General features: G+C 35.4%; 1 protein-coding gene across 1 annotated transcript in view; it reads left to right on the top strand.

Moving 5' to 3' along the window:
* Nucleotides 1–23,291, top strand: part of LOC129275781 (basement membrane-specific heparan sulfate proteoglycan core protein-like) — a 116,969-nt gene that overhangs the window by 1,303 nt on the left and 92,375 nt on the right. The gene's annotated exons all lie outside the window — the stretch shown is intronic.

Raw genomic sequence — 23,291 nt, 5'->3', positions numbered from 1 at the left:
ATAGGTTCTAGGACACACCTTAAAGCACCCCATTGTCAATTTCTGTTGCGATTATGTTGAGCATTGTTAGCGGCTAGAAATTATTTTTCATTATACTGCATAAACAGCTTTGTGTCTACTCTAAACCAGCAATTTGATTGATTTCTAATATTCATTTTATAGACATGCAAGCATTTTATTAGTTGTTTAAGTCTGCTTCTGTTTATTTTCTTAAATATTCTTTTGAGAATAAAGTTTGGCTCACCACATATGCATGAAATTTTTTTTTGGCACTGTTTCTTGTATCTAGATATTATGCTGCAATGAATGATACATTAGGCCTAAATCTAGGATATTTGTTACTTATACATAGTTTTGAATATATTCTTATGCATGAATTTCTCTTGCTCCATGAAGGCTGATTGAATATATTTGCATTGAAAATCTCTTTCTGTTTAAAAAAAATCAACTTGAAAAGAAATGTCATTGATGCATTATATAAAATTTTGATAAAATAAATAATAATTTGTACTTTGTTTGTAATTGTATGTAAATGTTTATATGATGTTTTCTTTGTTTTAATGCATTTGTCTGCCATGTGATAATTTGACTTTATTTTTAACCATTTTTAATTCATGATTAATCAGTCATTTGAAATTAAGAATGTTGCTTTGCAATGCTTTGTTGAGCAGCTGAGTGTTAACTAATTGCTTATTCTAATGCTCGTTTTAATGCTCGTTGTGAATGTTTTTTGTGTGAAGTTGTGTTAGTTGAGTATCCATTTGTTAATAGCAGTAGTCTGGGTTGGTGTAGCGCTATATATGAAATAACAAACAAATTATGAAGCACTTAACCACACATACGCCTATATAATCCCAGCCGCTAGATTCATTTATGCACCGTTAAAAAGATATATGCGGTAAAATTGCTGTTTAAACATTTTAAGCTTGTCACTCCAATAACTATTGTTTAAACCTTTCTTAATCTGTTCAAAAATTTGATCAATAGTTGTTAGAGTGACAGGCTTATCAAAACAACGCTAACATTTTAAACAACATTTTTACAGTGTAGGGCCCAGCATACAACCACTACCTTGGAAGTATCCCATACTCACAGTATCAGGTCATCATGTATCCAAATAGTATTAACTAGGAAAAGGTTTTATTATCCTGCCAAGGTCCCATTCCTTCCCCCAGGTTCAAAGTGGTAATATAAATCAAAGCTTCACAACGTTCCTTGAATCCTTTCTGTGACTACAAAAACCAACTTATGATAATATAGACTAGTCATAAATTTTATTGTATAGGTAAATAATAGATGATGATTTAGATGATTCAGTGTACCTTTTTACTTTTCACTGTATGTAGGTTACAGAGATTAGGCCTACTGTGTTAGTTATAATCCCCTTTAAAGGTGTGGGGGAATCATCTTTGTATTATGTCAGTTTAGATTAAAAAAAGTATATCCAAATATTAGAAAAGTAAAAGAAACCTATGAAGTTTTGAATGGTTCATGACTGGAAATATTTTCTCGCTCAAAAGCATGTAGGCCCTACATGAAATGATATATCTGATGATGTATTAAGTCAGTGCACATGAGAAATAATTTTCTTTTGATAAAATATTATATTTTATTGGGTAGCTCCATGCATGTGACGTCACAAAATACAAATAGTTTAGATTCCACAGCTTTGTTGTGGATTTTCTGGTAACTTTCATTAATGAGTTTATTATCTCTTCTCTTTTTATAAAACCAATTTGATTTTTGAGTGAACTTCCCCTTTAATTGGATAGGATGTCTGTGTGGGGCAATTAGTTTTTATGGAAGGTTACTGCTTGAGTTCAATCCTCTCATCAAAAAGGCGTTTTACTTTTATCACATTAATGTTGAAAATTTAAAGGGCAGTGAATTCATGTTGAAAGATTATCCCCTTTCATTCTTTAAAAGTGCTGTTTTGATGTTAAAAAAGTCTCATTGGTGATGTAAGGGGTTTATGTCATTGATGAGAACATGTTACCTCATTATTCAACATTTTTCCATTGTTTTCCATGGGTAGGGGAGGGGGGTTGAGGGGTTCAGCAACTCTTCTCCCCAATTGTTTAGTCATGTGACCTTTCCTCTGCACATCCCTTTGCGCATTTCCACTAAAATCAACTTTACTAACTTCTGCTTTAAGACTGGGTGAAAAGTTGAGAAATCATTTACCTGTTGCGATAATAGCTATCACTGACGTAATGAGGCATGTGGAATGGTGCTAATGACTGTTTTTATTGGTATTGTGTATTGTTTGGGAGGTTATTTTGGCTGTCATAACTGCTTCTGTGAAGCGATGCATGTAATTATGAGTTTTAATGTCATCATCTGGGGCCCATCTTACAAAGAGTTGCGATTGATCCGATCAATCCGCAACTATGGTAATCCAGCAATGTCAACATATAAAATGCATGTTTGTTCAAAAAAAATTCTAGATACGAATGCATATCCATAAATTCATTGATTTCTTGACAAATTAGTGTGTTCTCCTTTGTTTACAAAGGACATTTTACAAATTTCCTGTGGGAAAAATAAGACACTGATGGATTTCCATAGAGTTACGATTGATTGGATCGATCGTAACTCTTTGTAAGACAGGGCCTTGCTCACTATTGCTACAGTCATACCAATGGAGCTGACTCCAGACCGATCAAAGCTATAATTACACAGCAAAAACTGTGGTGTTAACCGGTGTACATAGAGGACCACACCACTTAGTTTACACCGGTGTTAAATTGGTGGTGTTAGTTTTACACCTTTAGGTGTTATTACAACACCTATGGTTGTTACATTTACACTCTTTGGTGTTATGTTCAATCTCTAGGGTGTTATTTTAACACCTCAGGGTGTGGTCCTCTATTAACACCGATTGGTGTCAGTTTTAACACCACAGTTTTTACAGTGTACGTTATTACCAATGACGAATCATTGGTCGGTTTGGAATCAGTTTCACAGGTGTGACTGGAGGAAGTGTATAAGACACCGTTCTTATTATACTTTCTAAAACTAGTTTACTGGAAATCGGTTCAGGAAACCAGTTTGGAAGATTGCTTTGCTAGCGTTCCCATTTGATCAGTCGAAAGTGGTTTTCAAAACCACTTCACGTAAAGTGGCCTTGTTGCTATTGGAGCGCCCTCAGTGGGGGTGACATGTTTCGCGAGAAATTTGAAACCGCAGCATAGACATTCTACACACAGTGTGAGGAGTAGTGCGCTCAAAAGTTGCGAAGATTGCTTCCCGAAGAACGGTTGTGTCCTCACTTGCGCTAAAACCAGTTTAACGAGGCAAAGCGATCTTCAAAACTACATCGCGAGGTGGTTTTCGAAACCGGTTTGGAAGATCGCTTCCAAAACCGCTTCGACCGTTCTCATTACACGTTAAACTAGTTTCCAGTAAACTAGTTTTAGGATGGTAGTGAGAATGGTGTCCAACATTGTAGGTTTTCATCTGCTTGTATATTTTCTAACAACTTGTTACTTGTGTGGTTGTTTTCTGTTTCAAGAAGATGCAATGGTTTTCACATTCTCATCTGTTCCTGCTTTCCTTTGTCCATCAAATATTTCCTTTATTATTCTGTCCTTTATCCTTCAAACATCAAGTTCAGTTTGAATAAGACCTAAATGTGAGTGTTGCTTTTAGCTAGTAAGTAGCCCCCAAACCGCATACAACAACTATAAAGATGATGTTATTTTCTACCTCACCGAGATGAGTAAAGAACAAAAATAGGTGGTGTATATTAAAATGTCTGCGCTCAAAGCAATATTAGTTTGCTACTAAGAATAGGTGTGATCTTTAAAGTATTGTTCCACCAACATTTTCCATGAGGAAATTAATTATTTTTTGCATTTAAATATTGGCCTATGATATGAAAGAGAAAAATAACAGTTTTGGAGTCGTAAACTAAAGCATGAATCCGGGTAGCTAAATTTAATTTCTTCCTGTATTCAGATTGAACTTCCTGAAAAGTCTAAACATAAATTCACGTTTTTTGAATATCATAAAACGAATAGAACACAATCCAACAAAATAATCACCCAAGTGGGTCTTTGTATCTATCTAAATTTTATGCCAAATCATTTTGGAAGAAAGCGATTGAATGCTTAGGAATACAAGCATGGAATTCTCTTGGCTTACATTCTTTCTCCAACTCTCTTTATCGATATTGAGCGATATCGGCTATCAATATGAACAACAAGGGTAATCGTATTGGGACATGCTAGAAAAATTTTGACCTCGATAATTGATATCGCTAAGTATTGGCTATATGCAATAAGGAGAATTTGCATACTTAGGTCTTTTGTACCAATTTACTTATCTGTGTTGGTGATTTTCGATGCACTCTGTTTTTCAGGCTTATCATTTATCAATGAGTTGAACAGCAGAACAGCTAACCCATGGTTTTGAAAACCTTTTCCTCATTTTCCTTGTCTCGAAACTATTGCCCACTATGACAATTTGCGTTAAGCTTTAAGAACATGATAAATGTGTTATGATCAGGTTCACTATTTCCCTTCGACAAGCATTATTCAATTGAACGGTTTCTGTGATTGAAAGAACACTACATATATCCATTTTAATTTAAAAGACAATATATAAAGAGTGTGCTAATCACATTTTGGTGAACTTGAAGTAGATCTTGCCGACAGTATTAATTTTGAGACCAATTTTCATTACCTCTTCTCCGAGTTTTTGAAGCGGATGACATTCTATCAGGAAGAAAATACAAAAGAATGTCTTGTTTGCAGATGACAAAGTGGAGGCCATAGAAATGGAAATGTCACTCTGCCAGTTAATGGAGTTCGTGCAGACAGATTTTATGATTTATGAAGACATTTTACGATGTATACATACATTATACATTCATTTTCACCATATAATTATGTTGGAATGTGTCTAGCTTTGAATTGGACAGACAATGCTCTTAATGTTCAAATGCACAGATTTTTTGCACTGATTTCAATATTTCAACAGAATTATGGATTTTGATTTTGATACCTTCCCGTTGCACAATGGAATGGAATACTGCTTTATTAAAGGCATTTTATTTCCAACAATTGATTAACTAATTTGTTGCCAATTTACTGCTTTATGTTGTTACAATGTAAAAAACATATCTTTTCAGTGTAAATTTCTAATTTTTGTACTGTAACTTGATTGAAATGTAGGCAGTTGTTCAAAATTTTATACAAGTGCAGTTTTCTGAGTGAACCTCACAGTAGCTGTTTAACAGTTTAAACAACCAAGCTTAATTTATTGAAGATTGAATATAAAAAAATCAAACTTTTGTATTCAAAATTATATTTACTTGTTTACTTTAAACTGTTTACCTACTAGTGTAAGGTTCAAATAGTAAACAGTGTTGTGTATGAATATATTAAACAACATTCTAACTGTGAAGAGGGCAGCATTTTGTTCGTTTTGTGCAAAGTAATGAAAGTGCATTTTGGCTCTTTGGACAGCTATCAATAAAACAGGAAACCTATTACCTTAAAGTACATCAAACTTTTCTGCCAACTGATTATAAATTGCTTTACACAGTAAAAAAATAGGACATTATTTAAGCTGTCCCACTAACAAGTTTAAACTTTTCTGAAATTTGTTTAAACATTTTTAAACAACTTGTTTAAAATTTTAATTCTGGGCACTCATACATGTATATATGTACAAAAGGATTACTGTTGTGTCCATAACATAATTCACTATGACTTCATGACTAAAAGTATTTTTGAGTTAAGCAACTTCAAGTCTTGCTAAATTTATAATATTGTTTCAATTGCGCTTCAAATTTAGAAAAAAGAAGAAGATATTGTGATGTGTAGGCCTATTGAGGTGCATATGTATCAGAGGGAAGGTTAGAAAAACAGAAATCAATACAGGTGGAAAAATCTGCTGAATTGATGGATAAAAGAAAACATGCAACGGCTATATCATCTGCATATACTTGACACTTTTTTGTATGGTATCCTTGAAACATACGAGTTAAGCATGATGATTGCTTCCTCTCATAAAGCGTGATTTAGGAAACGTCTGTGGTTGCGTGCTTTAAACACTGAATCTTCCTGTTTTCACCAAATGAGCTCTGCCGACAATAATGACGATTGGTGTGTTCAGACTGGCCTGATTTCCAGAGTACCTGTTAAATTACAAGAACTTGTTCAGGACTTGAAATACCTGTTGATTATTTCTTTGCATTCACACTGACCGGATGCAGATTCTTTTGGTTTAAAGTCCTCAAAATTACCTGCGCAGTATGGTCTGGTGAGCAGATATGGCGCGATATATAAAATCGCCAGCTCGGCTGCCGTACGGGGTCCACGCCTAAACACTTCCTGGGATGAGAAAGTTCTCATTATTAGCTTTCACACTGCCAAAATACCTGCGACCTTGGAAAAATCCCTGCAAGAATTATCAGGACCTACTATTTAGCAGGTGTTTTCTTCAGGAATATTACAAGTTTTTTATTCTCACATTGGCAAATATACCTGGTGCTCTCTGATCAGAGTAGATCAGGGGAAATTTCCCCATCGGAGAATACCTGGTATGTTTTAACTTTTGAGGCAGTCTGAATATGCCTAATAATGACAATGCCGAGCTGCTTCACGATCACAGCAGGTCTACATGCATAAAGATGTTTTGAATTGGCACCTTCATGTTGTTTGCTTTGACAGGTATTGTCAAAATGAGTACAAAGTCATTTTTTACAGGCATCAGCAGGCAAAGATGTATGTTGTATGTAAACAACATAAGCCCGCAAACAATTTGGCTCACAAGAGTGGATCCTTTTGATGATGAAAATCAGTTGCCTCCGAAAAATTCTTATTCTCATCGCTGTAAAATTATGGATAGGCTTATCAATGTCAGTTAGAAAAACAGATTCTGTTTCATTTTATACTCTTTAGTCATCAATTTATATATAGGCCTACATATATTTTGTTCTTTCCTGAAATGAGTATTGTGCTTCGAATATTTCCCCTTAAATGTTTGACAAGGAGTCGGAGAGAATTTTAAGAGTGTTTCTAATTGTTACAGTAGTATTTAATGGCCTTATCGGGTCGCCGGAAGATCAAAGACGTACCGATGATTATCCTAATGCATTAATGCCGGTTGATAATTATCTGCAATTATATGACTCAATAGCCTTGCATAAATTTTTGTGCTGTTTTGACATAAAATTGGTTTCGGCTCAGCAAAAAGTAAATCGGGTTGGCAAAGGAAATTAAAATGCCCAGGGGTGGTTCATGGTATTTTTGTTTGCTTTAGGCAAATAATAATATCACTATTGTGTTGATCCAGTCTGCATTTTTTTTTGCCATGTCTGTTTTTTTTTTTGCCAGGAATTTTTCTTCTACCAATGCTAGTATGCTTAATATGTCCACTTACGTTTGAACTTATTTTATTCAGTCATATGTCTTTTATTTTTGCCCTTCTCTCCATCCACTTTGCTGTCAATCTCATTTTTTATTTCTCATCTCATTTTTTAATTACATATCATCCCATGGTCTGATCCTCCAGTATTTCTGTATTTCCGTTCATATCTTCTATCTGTCTGCCACTGAATATCACTGTTTTTCTACCTATATTTTAAATATAAACTTGTGGCCAATTGACCATTATTATTATTTACAAGATATAAAAATCCCCTTTCTATTACATGTTGGTCTTGTTTTGTCCTGTTACACTTTGATATGGGCTTGTGAAAAAATAAGGTAATATTATTGAACCCTATCTGGAAGGTCGAGTCCATCCCAGAAAAATGTTGATTTGAGTCAATAGAAAGAAATCAAACAAGCATAACACTGAAAATTTCATCACAATCTGATGTAAAATAAGAAAGTTATGACATTTTAAAGTTTCGCTTATTTTTCACAAAACAGTGATATGCCCAACTCAGTGATATGCAAATGACAAAGTTGATGATGTCCTTCACTCACTATTTCTTTTGTTTTTTTATTTTTTGAATTATACAATTTTTTTTTATACAGATTTGGCAATAAAGACCAACTTGACCAAACCAAAACATGTTAAAACAATGGTAATCCCACATGTTTAGGGAGGAATAAAACTTTATTTCACAGAACAATGAGGAGAAAGTTAGAATACTTCATATTTCATATATAATAAAATACAAAGGAAATGGTGAGTGATCAGTCCCCTCATTTGCATACAGACCAGGGGGCTGTTTCATAAAGCTGATCGGAAGTTAAGAGCGACTTTAAGAACGACTGGTGATCCCTTCTTACGTGCTAAACCATTGCCAATGAATATTTTGGTATATGTATACCATTTACCACAAGAAAGGATCACCAGTCGTTCTTAAAATCGCTCTTAACTTACGAACAGCTGAATGAAACACCCATGAAATTAAGCCAAACACTGAAATGTCATAACTTTTTTATTTTAAATCCGATTTTGATGAAATTTTCAGTGTTATGCTTGTTGGATTTTTCTCTTTTTATTCAAATCAACTTTTTGTTGGGGTGGACTTGTCCTTTAAATATAGAACATATTATGAAATTGTCTGTTTATGTCAGACTGTTGTTTTTGGCTGTAGAATGAGACATATTTGTTTTTCTTTGGAGTTCATCCAGATATAATTTTTAATTACATTACTGTAGGCCTGTACATAAAGTGCATCATAATCAGGATGATTGTGTTGTTATGCATGTCTAGACTCATAAAATAATATCATCTAATCGAATGAATATTTTTTTATTATAATTTTGTATTCCAATCAGTGTAGAATTATGAATAGGCTTATCAATTTCAGTGAAACAAGCAATTGTTTTCCCTTTTATATTCTGAAGTCGTTACCCACAATTCCCTTCAAAGTAAATAATATATGGGTGATACAAAATCATTATCTAATCAACATGAAATAATCTAAATATCAATTATGGAAAGCAAAAAAGGGAAGGCTCACATTGTTTATGTTATCTGTTGTGGCAAAACTGTTCATGAAGCACTCCTTTAAACAGTTTTTCCATAGTTTACAAGCCTGATCTTGACCAGGTGTGAATACGCCGAGGGAGATACCTTTTTATGAGGAAAAAGAATTCTCTTTGATTCCTCTTTTTATATGACCGAAGCCTCAAGGCCAAAATTTTGAGCTCCACTGGTTTCAAAGCAACGCATTTGCTTAATTTTTTAAGGCAAATCTTTTTTCTATTGAAAACGAAATTCTAAAGAGGGCTTTCAGCTTGCTTGCTCATATAAGATGTATTATTTCTTTTATATCATTATTTTTTCAGGATGATTTGTGATTCATTATTCAAGGCCAGCCTAGAATCAAAGCGCAATTTAAAAGTGATTTGCCATATTTTTTTTCCAAATTATGACAGATTAAAATACTTTTAGAACTCAATGCCTCAATAGGTAAATGAACAAGCTAGGAGACAGATTGACGTGGATATGATAAATACACATTATTTTTGCCTGATATACATCTCTTTTCATCCTTCTTTCTAAAAAAGTGTAGTTAAAAAGAAAAAAAAAATGAAAAAGTTTGAGATGAATTACTCAGTGAAGATAAATTTTAATTCTGGTTTGTCATTTGTTTTTCAAACAATCTGCTAATATTAATCCTTCTTCTGCAAAATTGTGTATATTATAATAATTTGGTAGTAGATCATATTGTTCCAAATGATTTTATTTTTTGTCCATTTTCTTTTCTGTATGATTTATGCCAAAAAGACAGTAATCAATATATTATCTCTGTTATGTAATGGGAAATGTATTATATGAATTGTATGAATGCAGAAGAACAGTACTGTTAAATCAAATCAAATCAAAGATTATTAAAATATGATATTGTGCACAGAATTGGCCTCTTGGGGTTACATTGTGGATAAGATATGATCTACAAATGAGTGACCACTTTTTATATCTTTTGGACTGAATATGGATTTTTATACTCAATGTGCTCTATTCTGAACTCGAGCTTAATTCTGGTCTTAAGTTGTGGTTTAACTATGGATAGCCAATTGTGACACAAATCTCTATGTACCGTATTCTGAACTCAGGCTTCATTTAAACTTTGGTCTAAAGTTGTTGTTTAACTATGGATAGCCAATTGTGACACAAATCTCTATGTGCCCTATTCTGAACTCGAGCTTAATTTAAACTCTGGTCTTAAGTTGTGGTCAAACCAGGGCTCCACACTAACCCTTTTTTCTACTGGTCCAACTAGTTCATGTCGGACCAGTAGTTACCCAGTTTTTCAATTTTATTACTGGTCCGAACCTAAATTTATACTGGTCTCCCAAAATAAAGAAAAACATAAAAGAGACTTGAGTTTATTTAGCTGTCTTAATTTATTGCCCCCCCCCAAAAAAAAACATACGATGAATAGTACACTCACACAATATATTTCACAATTTTGAAGAGCCATTCTTTAAGATAACAGAGCCATTTTTAATTTCACAAATTAAAGAGGAGAAAATATCATTTGTATCAGTTTGATATATTTTTTACTGGTCATGTCGGACCAGTAAATCTGGCTATTTCTGAAAAGTTACTGGCCTGACAGCAATTTTTTGTAAACAGTACAGGTTTGATTTATCAGCTCATCTGTTACTCCGGTCATTCGTAACAGTCTATTAATACATGTAATAACTGAATCAGTTTTCTCCGCCATTGCAGCATGAGGAAAGCGTGCAGTAAACATAAGAAACATGTTGTTAACACAGTTTGACATTTTTGGCTTTCCATAATTTTAGCACAGAGTTAGACCATGACCTAAGTTAGGCCGAACTTCAGAGAATATGGACCCAATCAGTCATTGAACTGAGTAACTATCTTTGTAGAAGTTTTGTGGCTCAGTGGATAAGTCTCCAGATTTTGAACCACAAGGTCAGGGTTCAAATCCCACTGCAGCATCCACAACCTTTAGAAAGGTGCTTATCTACGTTTGCCAGTCTCCACCCAGGTGTAGTAAATGGGTACACGGTAGGAAGAAATTAATTAAAAGCTTGAGCGCCCGATAAGAGTAGCCATTCTAAAGCTTGGTTAAAGCCGGGGCAGCGCTTAGAAACATTGTAATAAGTGCTATATGTTGTATATTATTATTAGAATTATTATTATTTCATGTTCATGCTGCAATATTTGATGTACTATATGGTTTTAATGTTTAGGGCTTGTAATGTTCCTAATTTCTGTTGATATCTCTGTATCTATCCGTTTTCTGCTCATATATCAGAGTAGACTCTCCATAAAATCTGATTTCATGAATAAATCTACATTTATTAGAAAATAATCTTCATTCACAATCTCAAAATTTTGCTTGTTCTTGGTAAAGCAATCTATATTCATGCTGTGCTCCAAATTTACTGTGACAATTTATGTGACATGGCTTGCCTGACATATATCTACATCAAATATATTCATAGGAGCCAGCTTGCAGTGTAGCTCCACAGTTGTTGAAGATAATAATGTCCACATGTAATGATCCCAAATTCAAGTAATGCATGTTTATTTTTTATGTAGTTTTGACATTTACCAGTGTAACTCTGCAGTGATAAATGTGGGAAAGTACAAACTTCTCACTTGCACTCTAGATCATCTCCCAAGCTGAGGTTAGATATGAGCTTGTGTGTAAATATAGTTCAAAAGCCTGCCACATTCTGATTATTGACATAAATTCAACTTTGAAAACATAAATATTTCTTATTTTGAGGCTACCATGTGAACTACATGCAATAAGATTGGATACAATAGAATTGTACATCTTTTGACTTTGAACCTTACATTAATCAATCTATATAATTATGAATAGGGTATGTCACCTGAGCATGTCATATAGCTGAAGTGTATCAATTGGCATGTTCAGACCGCCTCCAAGTTTGAGAATGCAAGGTTTTCTCTGATCGGGAAATTTGCCTTGATCTACCCTGATCAGAAAATACCAGCCATTTTTGCCAATTTGAAAGCAAAATACTTGTGATATTCGTGAAAGAAAATACCTGCTATATACATTTAGTAGGTAATTTTCAAAATTTTTCAAAATTATGAGAACGTTCGCAGGGATTTTTCCATTGTTGCAGGTATTCTTGCAGTGTGTAAGCAAATTACGAAAACTTTCCCAACCAAGCAAGTCAGGTGCGGGCGCCGTGGGCTGCTCGCGCCTCACCTGCTAAAACAAGTTGGGTGCGGGCGCTGTGGGCTGCTCGCGCCTCACGTGCTAAAACAAGTTGGATGCGGGCGCTGTGGGCTGCTCGCGCCTCACCTGCTAAAACAAGTTGGGTGCGGGCGCTGTGGGCTGCTTGCGCCTCATCTGCTAAAACAAGTTGGATTCGGGCGCTGTGGGCTGCTCGCGCCTCACCTGCTAAAACAAGTTGGGTGCGGGCGCTGTGGGCTGCTTGCGCCTCAACTGCTAAAACAAGTTGGATTCGGGCGCTGTGGGCTGCTCGCGCCTCACCTGCTGGTATCACAGGCCTAATTCATTTCCCATAGACTTGTGTGTTAAAGTGGCACTTAAAAAAAATTCATTAAAAAAAGGAGGAAATTCGAGGGTTGAATGTTTACTACCAGTGGACAGGATATATGTCTGACATTCTATATCTGACCAGAAAAGGGTACCTCGACCGGCTCATTTTAAAAATAAATTGGCATTTATGAAGACTACACCTGACAGGATCAAATTCATCACTTGAGGGAGTAAAATGGCCCTAATTCTTCCGCCAGTAAAAAAATAGTTCCAAAGTAGTGATATATCTTTCCAATTTGGAAAAAGGAAGTTCAGTAGGTACCCTCCCTATAATCAGTGTTAGATTGTCAATCATATTCATTCAGTTTTGTCAATCAGCAATATCAAATTTCAAAATTGAGCAATGGGTTGGCTCGAATGAATATCTTTGGCCTGCCAGTTGTAGTTAGGCCGGTGTGACCTGCTAAAACAATTTGGATTCGGGCGCTGTGGGCTGCTCGCGCCTCACCTGCTAAAACAAGTTGGGTGCGGGCGCTGTGGGCTGCTCGCGCCTCGCCTGCTAATCAGACCATACTACACATGCTTGTAGCTTCAAGAACTTACTCCGAATGCGAAAGCGTCGGGTGGGCGCGAATACAGAAAATAATTATTGGTTATTTCGAGGCCTGAACAATTTCTCGTAATTTAACGGGTCCTCGGGTGGTGGAGTCGGTCTGAATATACCCAGGTAACCGTTGAGGTGAGCTATTAGTCTGGGAGGTCTGGCTGAGGATTTAATGGTTGTCTCCAGAATCCAGATTATCCTTTTTGTTTGTTTTCGGGTTCCTTTCTGGGACACTATGTTGATACATACTGCCAAGGGAAAATAAAGCAAAGAAGGGAAAATAAAGTAAAGAATATTGAAATTTGACTCTGGTAAGTGATCATTTGTTACTAGCTTTATTGATGGACGTGTCAATATGCTGATAGCCTGCCCTTGAACATGAAGTGTTCCTTGCATTAGTTTTTTTTTCCGAGCCAGGAGCCAAAAAGAATAGATGGCTATTGATGACCATATTATCAGCTAATTGGTGAAATTTCATGATTTTGGAAAAAAAACAATGTTTTCTCATAATTTTCAGCTGTTATGCAGAAACTTATGGCTATTTGGTGGATTTCTAGCTTCTTGTAAAGGAAAAAGTAAACGCTATATTTTCAACAGAAACTTAAGGCTATTTGGTGGATTTCTAGCTTCTTGTAAGGGAAAAAGTAAACGCTATATTTTCAACAAACTTGTTATTAAAGAATTATTCGTAGCAAAATAGATATGATATTTCTTTATTCTATGGTGGTCGGGTCAGTGCCCTAAATGATGAATAAATTGACTTAGGATCAACTTCTTTCTCTATTTTGTCATCAATAGAAGCTTTCGTTTATGGCTAACCCAAAAATACCTGGAACTTTATGATCGGGGTAGATCTGGGTAAATTTCAGAGAATATCTAGTATTCACAAACTTCGAGTTGGTCCGAATATGCCTACTGAATAGATTTTGGCTGATAAAAACATCTATTGGCTGGCTAAAGTTGTGATGTTGATGGGGAAAGGGTATACAGATTGTATTTTGAATATCATCGTTAATTAATTAATTAATATGTCAATTAAACAATGATATTACTATTCTTAGAACCCCCTGCAGAAAAGAAAAATCCATCAAATTGTTTATTGTTTTCATAAAAAGAATATACTCTTTGAGATATTGCATGATTTTGACAATTGGCATCTGTGGTGCTTTTTCGGAGAAGTATAAGTTGTTGGAAAATGTTTGTCAAAAATAAGTAGGTAAGTAGGTCAGGTATAATAGCATGAATTGCCCCCAGGAAATGTGATTCCTGAATTCCAAAATAGGAATGATTGAAGCAAAGACTGAGTTATTTACAACGACCCATGGAGACTTGGGTTTCTGAAAATAAATGCTTATTGGATGCTATGTTTCTTATTGGGGCTAGTTGCAGAGTTCAAGTTGCAAAGTACAAGTGATCAGGGCCCCCCCGTCTTACAAAGAGTTACGATTGATCCAATCAATCGTAACTCTACGGAAATCCATCAGTGTCATAATTTTTTCTACAGGAAATTTGCAAAATGTCATTTGTAAACAAAGGAGAATGCACCAAATTGTCAAGAAATCAATGGATTCATGGATATACATTCATATCTAGAAAATCTTTTGAACAAACATGCATTTTATATGTTGACTTTGCTGGCTTTCCATAGTTGCAATTGATCCGATCAATCGAAACTCTTTGTAAGACGGGCCCGTGGAATACTGTATTACATTGCCAGAGGTTTTGGTCGTATAATCAAAAGTAATATTCAAATGTAAACTATTGGACCTTCACTTCCTTCTGACTATATTTATTTCATGGAACCAAACCAAGTGATGTAGCAGTTTCTTGATATTTTTTGTGTAAATAAAAAAAAATGCAATTATATATTTGATGATAATCTGTGTTCTTCATCAGTAATCTATGATGTTGGCATTCTTACCATTTTTTAAAATGCAATGTAAACTCCTTTTAAACATGAAAGAAAATATATACTTTTTAAATATATGGGCTTTTTAGAAAGTCAAGCAAGTGCCCACAATGTGTGTTGCTTTCAGCTTATAATCACATATATTCATTCATAAAAGCATTTTCCTCTGTGTTTTTTTTTGGACAAAATAACTTGCGGTGTTTAGTTCGTAAATGAAATACAAAAGATCCTTGCTGCCGCAATCAGCTTCACAATATTCTTTCTGTAAAGACAAGCATTTCCAAGTGTGCAGATAATTTTTTTTTTACCACCAGCAAAAATCAATTTTTAAAAAGCATTTGCTTTACCTTGATTTCACAATCTTTTTTAAATTCATGCTTGATGCTTTGCTAGCAAAGTGATCAATATATCTCTTATGAGCAATTGCTGCATTAATTTTCTGTTGGTCATCTGATTTTTGGGACTATAGGTTAACTGGGAATCGATAGTGCCATGTAGTCTGCTGTGCAAACCCTTTACTCGAGTTAAAGGTCTGAATGTGCAGCCTACTCATGCCTTGCGCACTGAAGGCCCTCTCGCTCAGGAATTGAAACAGCAAGTTTTGTAAGTGCTAATCTTTGCGTGGAGACACACTTGCTGATTAAAGTTTCAATCAGGGTCTGTGACTGCAGACTAAGTGCCATGTAATGAGTATTACCTGATACCCAATGCAATTATTCATGTAGGAAAAACCTCTCTCAACCCGTGAAACTTCATTCATTTAAACCGATGCAAAGGGGGAGAACTTGTTTTTGTTAACTCAAAATTTTCAGGGGTACTTGAGAAATTGAATCATCTGAGCAGTTTTTATTAAGTCTTGATCATAAATGTAGAAAATGTACTGACACAAACAACTATTGTACATTCACAGGGCAAGAATGACCCATGTTTTATGTGTAAGGTTATTCCAGAACAGGCTATCCCCAAACTCGGGTTAATGTTCTCCTGAACATACAAAATGTAGAGTAGAGTGATTGTTGGAATGTCAGAACGGAATGTAAAAAAGCATTTGGGAATGAAAGTGCGAGAATGTTTATAGCAGCAAATAAGTTATGATTGTGTAATATAATGTAAAAAAAAGATACTACAGCCCTTTCAATGATGCTGATGATCTCCCAACTTATTTGGGGGGGGGGGAGGAGGGAGAATACAAGAGACAGCGAGAGAGAGAGAGAGAGATGTTTTGGTAGACCAGTGCATTTGAGTATCATGTTGCTATGACCTTCAAATAATTTTTGTTCTAAATCAATTTGATTGATTTAGATTTGATTCTTAGGTATACCTGACATAGCATCAAGTCTATGTATAAGGTTTTGTAGAGCCAAACTTATGGTGTAATTGAGTGATCTAGTGATATGGTAATGTTGACATGTATAAGATGTATATGAACAGGTATTTTTAATCTGAATTTTGTGCTAAATGTTGGTGACTTGTACTTCCGATATACATGCTGGAATTAAATTGAATTTTAAGGGTATATTTTTTCCTTTGCCATGTGGCTAGTCTAGAAAGATTGGGAAACACAGTTGAATCATGGGTAACAATTTCCTAGTTGAATGATTGAGGAGACGAAATAGGAGAAAGGAGGCAATTGGAAAATGAAAGCTTAGAAGGGTGTTTTGTGAATGAAGAAATTAAATGTGAGATTGAGAAGGAGAAATTTGTGGAGTGGATTTGAATTTGGCTCAGAATGGGGGAGGGGGGGGGGGGGGAGGAGGAATCAGAAGCGATGCAATTGCACCTTTTATTTCTCACATATTTTGAAGAATAATGCATGTCAATTGCATTTACCCTCACTGTAATTATAGTACACTAGATTGACTGATTTCTACTAGGAGATTTGTAGTAAGTAGGTATTTACTAAGAATGAAAGCATTTTAAGTTTAAAAAGAAAATGTTTCACTGCTAATAATTCCAGTTGTTTTAATTAAAATGGATAAATCTATGTGGAATGAATAATGAGTGTTGATATCCACCATAAATGCATCATGATTATTTTTGTGACCATATTTTTGAAGACAACATAATGCTTTAAAAAACGAGAATAATATATTGAAAAATCCTTTCTAAAAATAATGGTACATACAAATTTGAATCTAAATTTTGACCTGTGTAATTCCAGGCGATATAGTGCTTTATGACAGAGGGCAATTCCATGAAATGATCAACTTTTTGTACGTCCGACCCCCATTTTTCTCAAGTCTTACTTCACTCCATAAACTGACCAAGTCATGGTCATTTGAGAACATTACAAACTGCCAAAAGAACAAGAAATTAGAGACAGAAAATTTCATGAAGGTCCCACATCTAGGGGGTCGGACATACATATTTTATGGAATTGCCCAGGAGGAGATTAATTTTTCCTTACATTTTCAAATCACTGATAAGTCTAGACAGGATGAATAGACATGTTGTATCTATTAAAGTTTAGGAAATGATTAAGAGAAAGATTAAACATCTAGGCTTATATTCTGAAGTCAGGTTTAACTTAGACCATGGTCTAACTCTGCTAAAATTATGGAAAGCCAAAAGTGTTAATTTTTTTTTAATCAAGTTGTATGTTTGAAACATGTTTACTGTGCTCTTTCCTGATTCATCAATGGTGTAGACAATAATCAATTTATACTTCCTACACAATAATGAATGATTTGAGAACCAAATGAGGTGAAATATGATATCTCTACTGTTAGTGATTTATGTAACAATTGGCTATCCATACTTACACCACAACTTTAAACCTGAGTTTAAGTTAAACCAGACTTCAGAATATGGGCCCTCGTGTAGCATTCATGTTGAGTGCATCTTTCTTTACCTGTGTTTACCTCTCAGTGGAGTTTCAGGGAAATTGAGTGCAAGAAGGCTGTATTGCTGCTGGCAAAATTAAGAATAAAGGCCCAGAATAGGCAATTAATAAACATTTATAATTCAGACTACAGTTACACTCTCAAGTCTTAAATCTTTTTCTTATTTTTGCTTAAGTACCAATTTGAAATGCTCATTTCAAATTCACAAAGGTGATGCCTGACAGATGTTTCTTCAAAAACATAGTTTCTGAGAGAGCATGAGTAGAACATCGGCTGATAATATATTCATAATGACATAACTCTCTGTCCCACCTACAAATATTTGTGTAGGCTCCGATATGAATGAGTTTTCTGTCTAGAATCCAGCCCATAGAAAGTTCAGCTTATCCTTTTAGTGTGTGCGCAGCACTTTGTAACCAATAGGAAATGGTGCTAGATCAAATGACTATTGGATTGATTAGGTCCATTCCAAAGTCATTTGGCATGATTATTCTTAAATGTTGTGCTAGGTGAATGTGCTCCATTTTTTCAGGTATTCAGTTTAAGTATGTCTACTGAATGAATGCTTGACGAGATATTTGGCCGTGTAAATTTGTCACAGCCTCAATGACAAATGAACTGGTGTATTGAGTGGGGGTGATGGCGTTGGGGGGGGGGGGGGTGATGGCGGTGGAGGGATGGGATGGCAGCCTTATATTTTATTTAAAAAATGATATGTTTTATAATGTCATTAGATTCAATCAATGCAATCTAATTCCCGGTTTCCTTGAATATCTGACCAATTTAACTTCTCACATACCAAATTAATGACAGAAAGATTAAGTTCTATACAAAAAAGAATGGATCTTTATTTGCTTGCTCGCTTCACTCTCTTAAAAATTTCCCAAAGCAGTGCACCACTTCCGTACACCAGCCTCCTAAATTTTGTGCGTCCTTATACCACTGCACCAGTTTATTGGCACCTGTCTTTTCACCATAAGAGAATAATCCATCTATGTCACAAAGTTACAATAAAGCTTTCTTTTTTTGCGTCGACCCCCATAGAAACCATGCATCGACATATGTTATAAGAGCAGCCATTTCATGCCCCACAAAATCGAGTCAAGGCTCGGGACTAAAAGCAAGGTTTTAACCTCGAAAAGCCTTACTTATGGTCTGTTTGCGTTGCATTAGATTGTATAGTTTCACTCTATAACTGTTTGATATGGTTGGTTGGCAAAAAGAATTTTGAGACTTGACTTTGAAAGCGAGGATTAATCCAGAAGAGAGCTGAAATTTGATGTGTTTGCTTTGCAAAGAACAGAATGGTTTCAGCTGAGCTGTTTTCTATGGGTTGGGCTTTCTACTGATGTCAGTGTCTTTTGTCATTGGCCATATAAAACCAGAAATCCTTGTAATTATTCCGTGGAACTGATTTGATATGAAAAATAAAAAAGCACCTGCAAATTAGATGAAACTAGATTGGTCCTTAGCATACCAACGCACCTATATTTTTTTTGAAAAATATTTGTCGATACCTGTTTATGAATAGCATTTTACTTGCTCTTCATTATATAGGCCCAATATGAAGAATGATTGATCGAGTATTAGATTGCTTTTTCTCTACCACCCTGAATGGCATAAATTGCCAAAGGAACTATTCTTCTTTTCAAAAATGTAGATATCACTCAGATTCATGGTATGATAAGCCTATCCAGCCCCCCCTCAATCCCCAACACCAACTATACCAAACACAAAACAAAATAAAACACAGCAGTATTTGCCCCCCCCCCCTCCATTGCCACTCCCCAGTCCAGACATTGAACGAGAGTTAGACCACCGTGCACACTGAAAAAAAAATTTTATCCAATGAAACTGTTCGCCTTTAACTAGCTGAGTGCTCGCATATATACATCCTGCTTGGACTGTAGGCAGAACGCTAATGGAGTGTAAAAAACACAAAAAATTAATGAAATACCTGTTTAGAGTGTCAAATCAGGGACAACTGCACAAAATCCATTTGTAGTGTCTTAGTGGCCTGCCCTTGAATCTTTGTTTAGGTTTCTTTTTTCAATACAATTTTCATGGGTGTTGTCCACTCTTCAAAGGCAGTGACCCACCTCCCCTGACTCTTGCTTGAGCTCAAGATTTAGAGCATGTACTCTTCTGAGTTTCAGGTTCAAATAGCATATGATGGAATAATATCATGAATAAATTATCCAGAATCAAAACCAGAGTTTGGCATCACTTACAAATTATCTGCATAATTTATAATGTACCACATCATTCCGGTTTAAAATCTCATGATTTTTTCCCAAAATATCCCGATAAGTCTTCATAACAAATCATTGATAAATATAAAAGCAAGTACAGAGAAAGAAAAAGTTTATCACAAATAATTGTGATGGTCTTTGCTACATCCAAACATTCTTTGGAAAGTTGATAATTGCACAAACTTGATCTGAGCAGTATACTCTTCTTAATTAGCCTAGTATTTCTCTCAAAATGCCTACCTATCTTGGAAATTTTCAAGCAAGTCCGACTAAGCTTTTGGCAATATATGTGGTTTACGTAAAAGAACAAAAGCCCATGCTTGATTAAAAAGGCAACTATTAAAATCCTTGTTTTGTGAGATGCTTAAAAAGTTTTGAACATGGCAACAAAAATTGAGATATAAAGAATCGTAAAAGATTGACTTGTGTGGTCATTTTATTATGGTTCCAGTGACTTCATCATATTTCATCCATTAGCGGCTACTGAAAGATGATGCCATATTGCATTGAATTCGACTCTTTTTCAATCATCACTCCATTTGCGTAGATACCTTGAAATAAAGTAAATAGCTTGTCTGACAACTTCCAAATCTCATACTTTGTCTTTGTAGAAATTTTAAAGGGAGTTTTGAAGTTCTTGCATCACCAATTCTCTTAGGTTATTGTTTTAATTTTTATCATATCTCACATTTGAATACAGTGTTAGAACTGTTTTGTTTTCATATACAGTATGTTTACGATGAATATAGATTTAGAACTCGATCTTCATTTCATTCTCAATTTCATATAAGGTGAGGATACTGAGCTCTGTCATGTACACATTCCAGATCATTAAAAGTTGCCTATCAAAATCTTGAACATTTTGTGCTAGCTTTCACCTTTATTAAATTAGATTTATTTTCTTTGCAAGTAGATAGGATTTGCAAATAAATTTCTTGTATGAAACATATTAAGTCAGATGACATCTTTTGAAATGTCATCATGACCCTGTCTCACCTCTAAGATCAGTTATGATTAATGTTTTGAGCCCAATGCAAGCTCCAAGATAGGGGGAGGGGGGCATAGGAGTTTATTTTCAATTTGTTTTCAATTGGTCTACTGCCAATTCGTCCAATTGCCAACTCATCTACTATCATTTGGTCTTCCATCAGTTCATCCACGATCCACATGGTATAATTGCCATGTCGTCCACTCACCATTTCGTCTAATAACCAGTTGGTCCAATAGCCAGTTAGTCCATATACCATCTGGTCTAATTGGACTAAGTGTAAATTGGGCGAAATGAATGAAAATAAAATGGATATTAGACCAACTGATAATAAGACGAAATGGTCATAGACGAACTGGCGATTAGACAAAGTGATGATTGCACTACATGGTTATTGGACCAAATGGTTGTTAGATGAAGTGTTGATGGATGGAAAGGCATTAGACTAAATGAAGGTAGACCATGTGGGGAGTGAACGAGTTGGCATTAGACGAATCAGCAATTTACTGGGCATAGGGACTAGGACTCCCTTGCCTTGCCCCCCTTAAAAAAATATGCTAAAACAGATTACAAGGGTTGGTTTTGTTTTAAAAATAGTTTTAGCTGAAATTTTCATATCAATTTTTAGGAAAGTGAATTGGCAATGATGAAACTTTTTATTCCCACTTTGGAAATAGCCTCTGCACATATAGAAGATGTTTTCTCCCCCCACCAGCTAGGGAAATATGTTTCAGTTCTGCCCAGCAGCACGAATCATGCTCAAATTGCATGCATCATCAAAAAGAGATTTTTGTTTGTTTGCTCACTCGCTATGCTCGCTTGGCATTATGAAATAAGCAAATCCACATTTAGATAGATCATGGGCTGTACTAAGTAGGCAGAGAGATGTAATTAAGATTATGGTCTATGAATACTACTGTATGTATTCAAGACCGTGACCTGGGTGATTTCAAGTTTGGTGTTGGTGTCAATAGCACAATTTACATTTCTTCCACAAACTCCGATACCTATTCTGAGTTTATAAAAATTACCCAAATGATATTATTGACATCTTAGCATCTAGTGGAATTCATCCCTGTACTAGCTGCATTTGATGTTTGGTGCAATGCTGACATTAAAATTGACCTAACACCCACACCAATAGGTGAACACCAAACTTGAAGTCACCCATAGAAATAAGGTAATTTGTGAAGTTTATATATTTTTGCTTGCCCTACCGTAACTACAGCAAGCCCCACCGTAACAACAGCAAGCCCCACTATTACTAAGGCACCTGTTGCAGAGGCATGTTTCCGTAACGGTGACAAATGTGAATGTACTTCTTCACCTCCTGATCTACCGGCTAAACCTACGTTTTGTTGTGAGTATTCGGCCGCGTTTATCAACTTTTCCCAGTTAGTAGCAGGTTAAAATGCATTTCCAAATGCACCTTAACGCCTCTAGGGTTCTGTTTATTGACTTCTCATACAGTCATGAAAACATTGTATCAGTACAGCTGCTTGGTGCCGTTTGATGCAAGGATTAGGTGTTTTGTATCCAGTTTTTTTTTTTTTTTTTTTTTTTTTTGGGGGGGGGCTTTTTTCCCCCAAACTGGGAAGAGATGGAAGTGTTTTTAGGCAGTAGCGGACCGTGACCCGGAGGAGACAAAGCGTTGGAGGGGCACTGTATTGTTTGTGAACAATGCTGTGCCCCCCCCAATGCTTCGTCTCCTCAGGGTCACGGTCCGCCACTGGTTTTAGGTATGAACATGTTTCAAAACAGGTTTGTGTTTATTTCCCCTGCAGATCTGTATTTCTGGCTCATATGGATTGCATATTTTTTTTTGTGATTCAAAAAGTCATTTGAACTACATGATCAAAACATGTTTTCGTTTATCGTTTTCACCCCCCCCCCCACATCATGTTTTAAAACCTTAATTCTGCTTCAGCAAAGAGTTGATAAATGCAGTCTTAGTCTGTAATCTAGGGGTTTTATTTTCTTTGACTTTTCAGTTTGACCAACCAGTCCCAAACCCTCATTCAGTCATAAAGTTAATTATTTAATTACGATTATGCCTCGAGGTTCAGAAATGGAATAAAGATGTAAGAAAATAAACAAATCTGAAAGACTTCTTGTCTTTATTGCATTTTATGGAATTAAGAGAGGATCATTTAGAAAAAAATGATATGTAATATTATGAGGTAACTGTTAACACCAAATGAATTGAATTCAAAGGTTATATTTGAAGTTTTGTGCTCGAAGGAAAGACATCTGCACCAATAT

Source organism: Lytechinus pictus, chromosome 14 (assembly GCF_037042905.1).
Source record: "Lytechinus pictus isolate F3 Inbred chromosome 14, Lp3.0, whole genome shotgun sequence".
Lineage (NCBI taxonomy): Eukaryota > Metazoa > Echinodermata > Echinoidea > Temnopleuroida > Toxopneustidae > Lytechinus > Lytechinus pictus.
The sequence above is the reverse complement of the archived record's forward strand: the minus strand, read 5'-3'. Positions and strand labels throughout refer to the sequence as shown.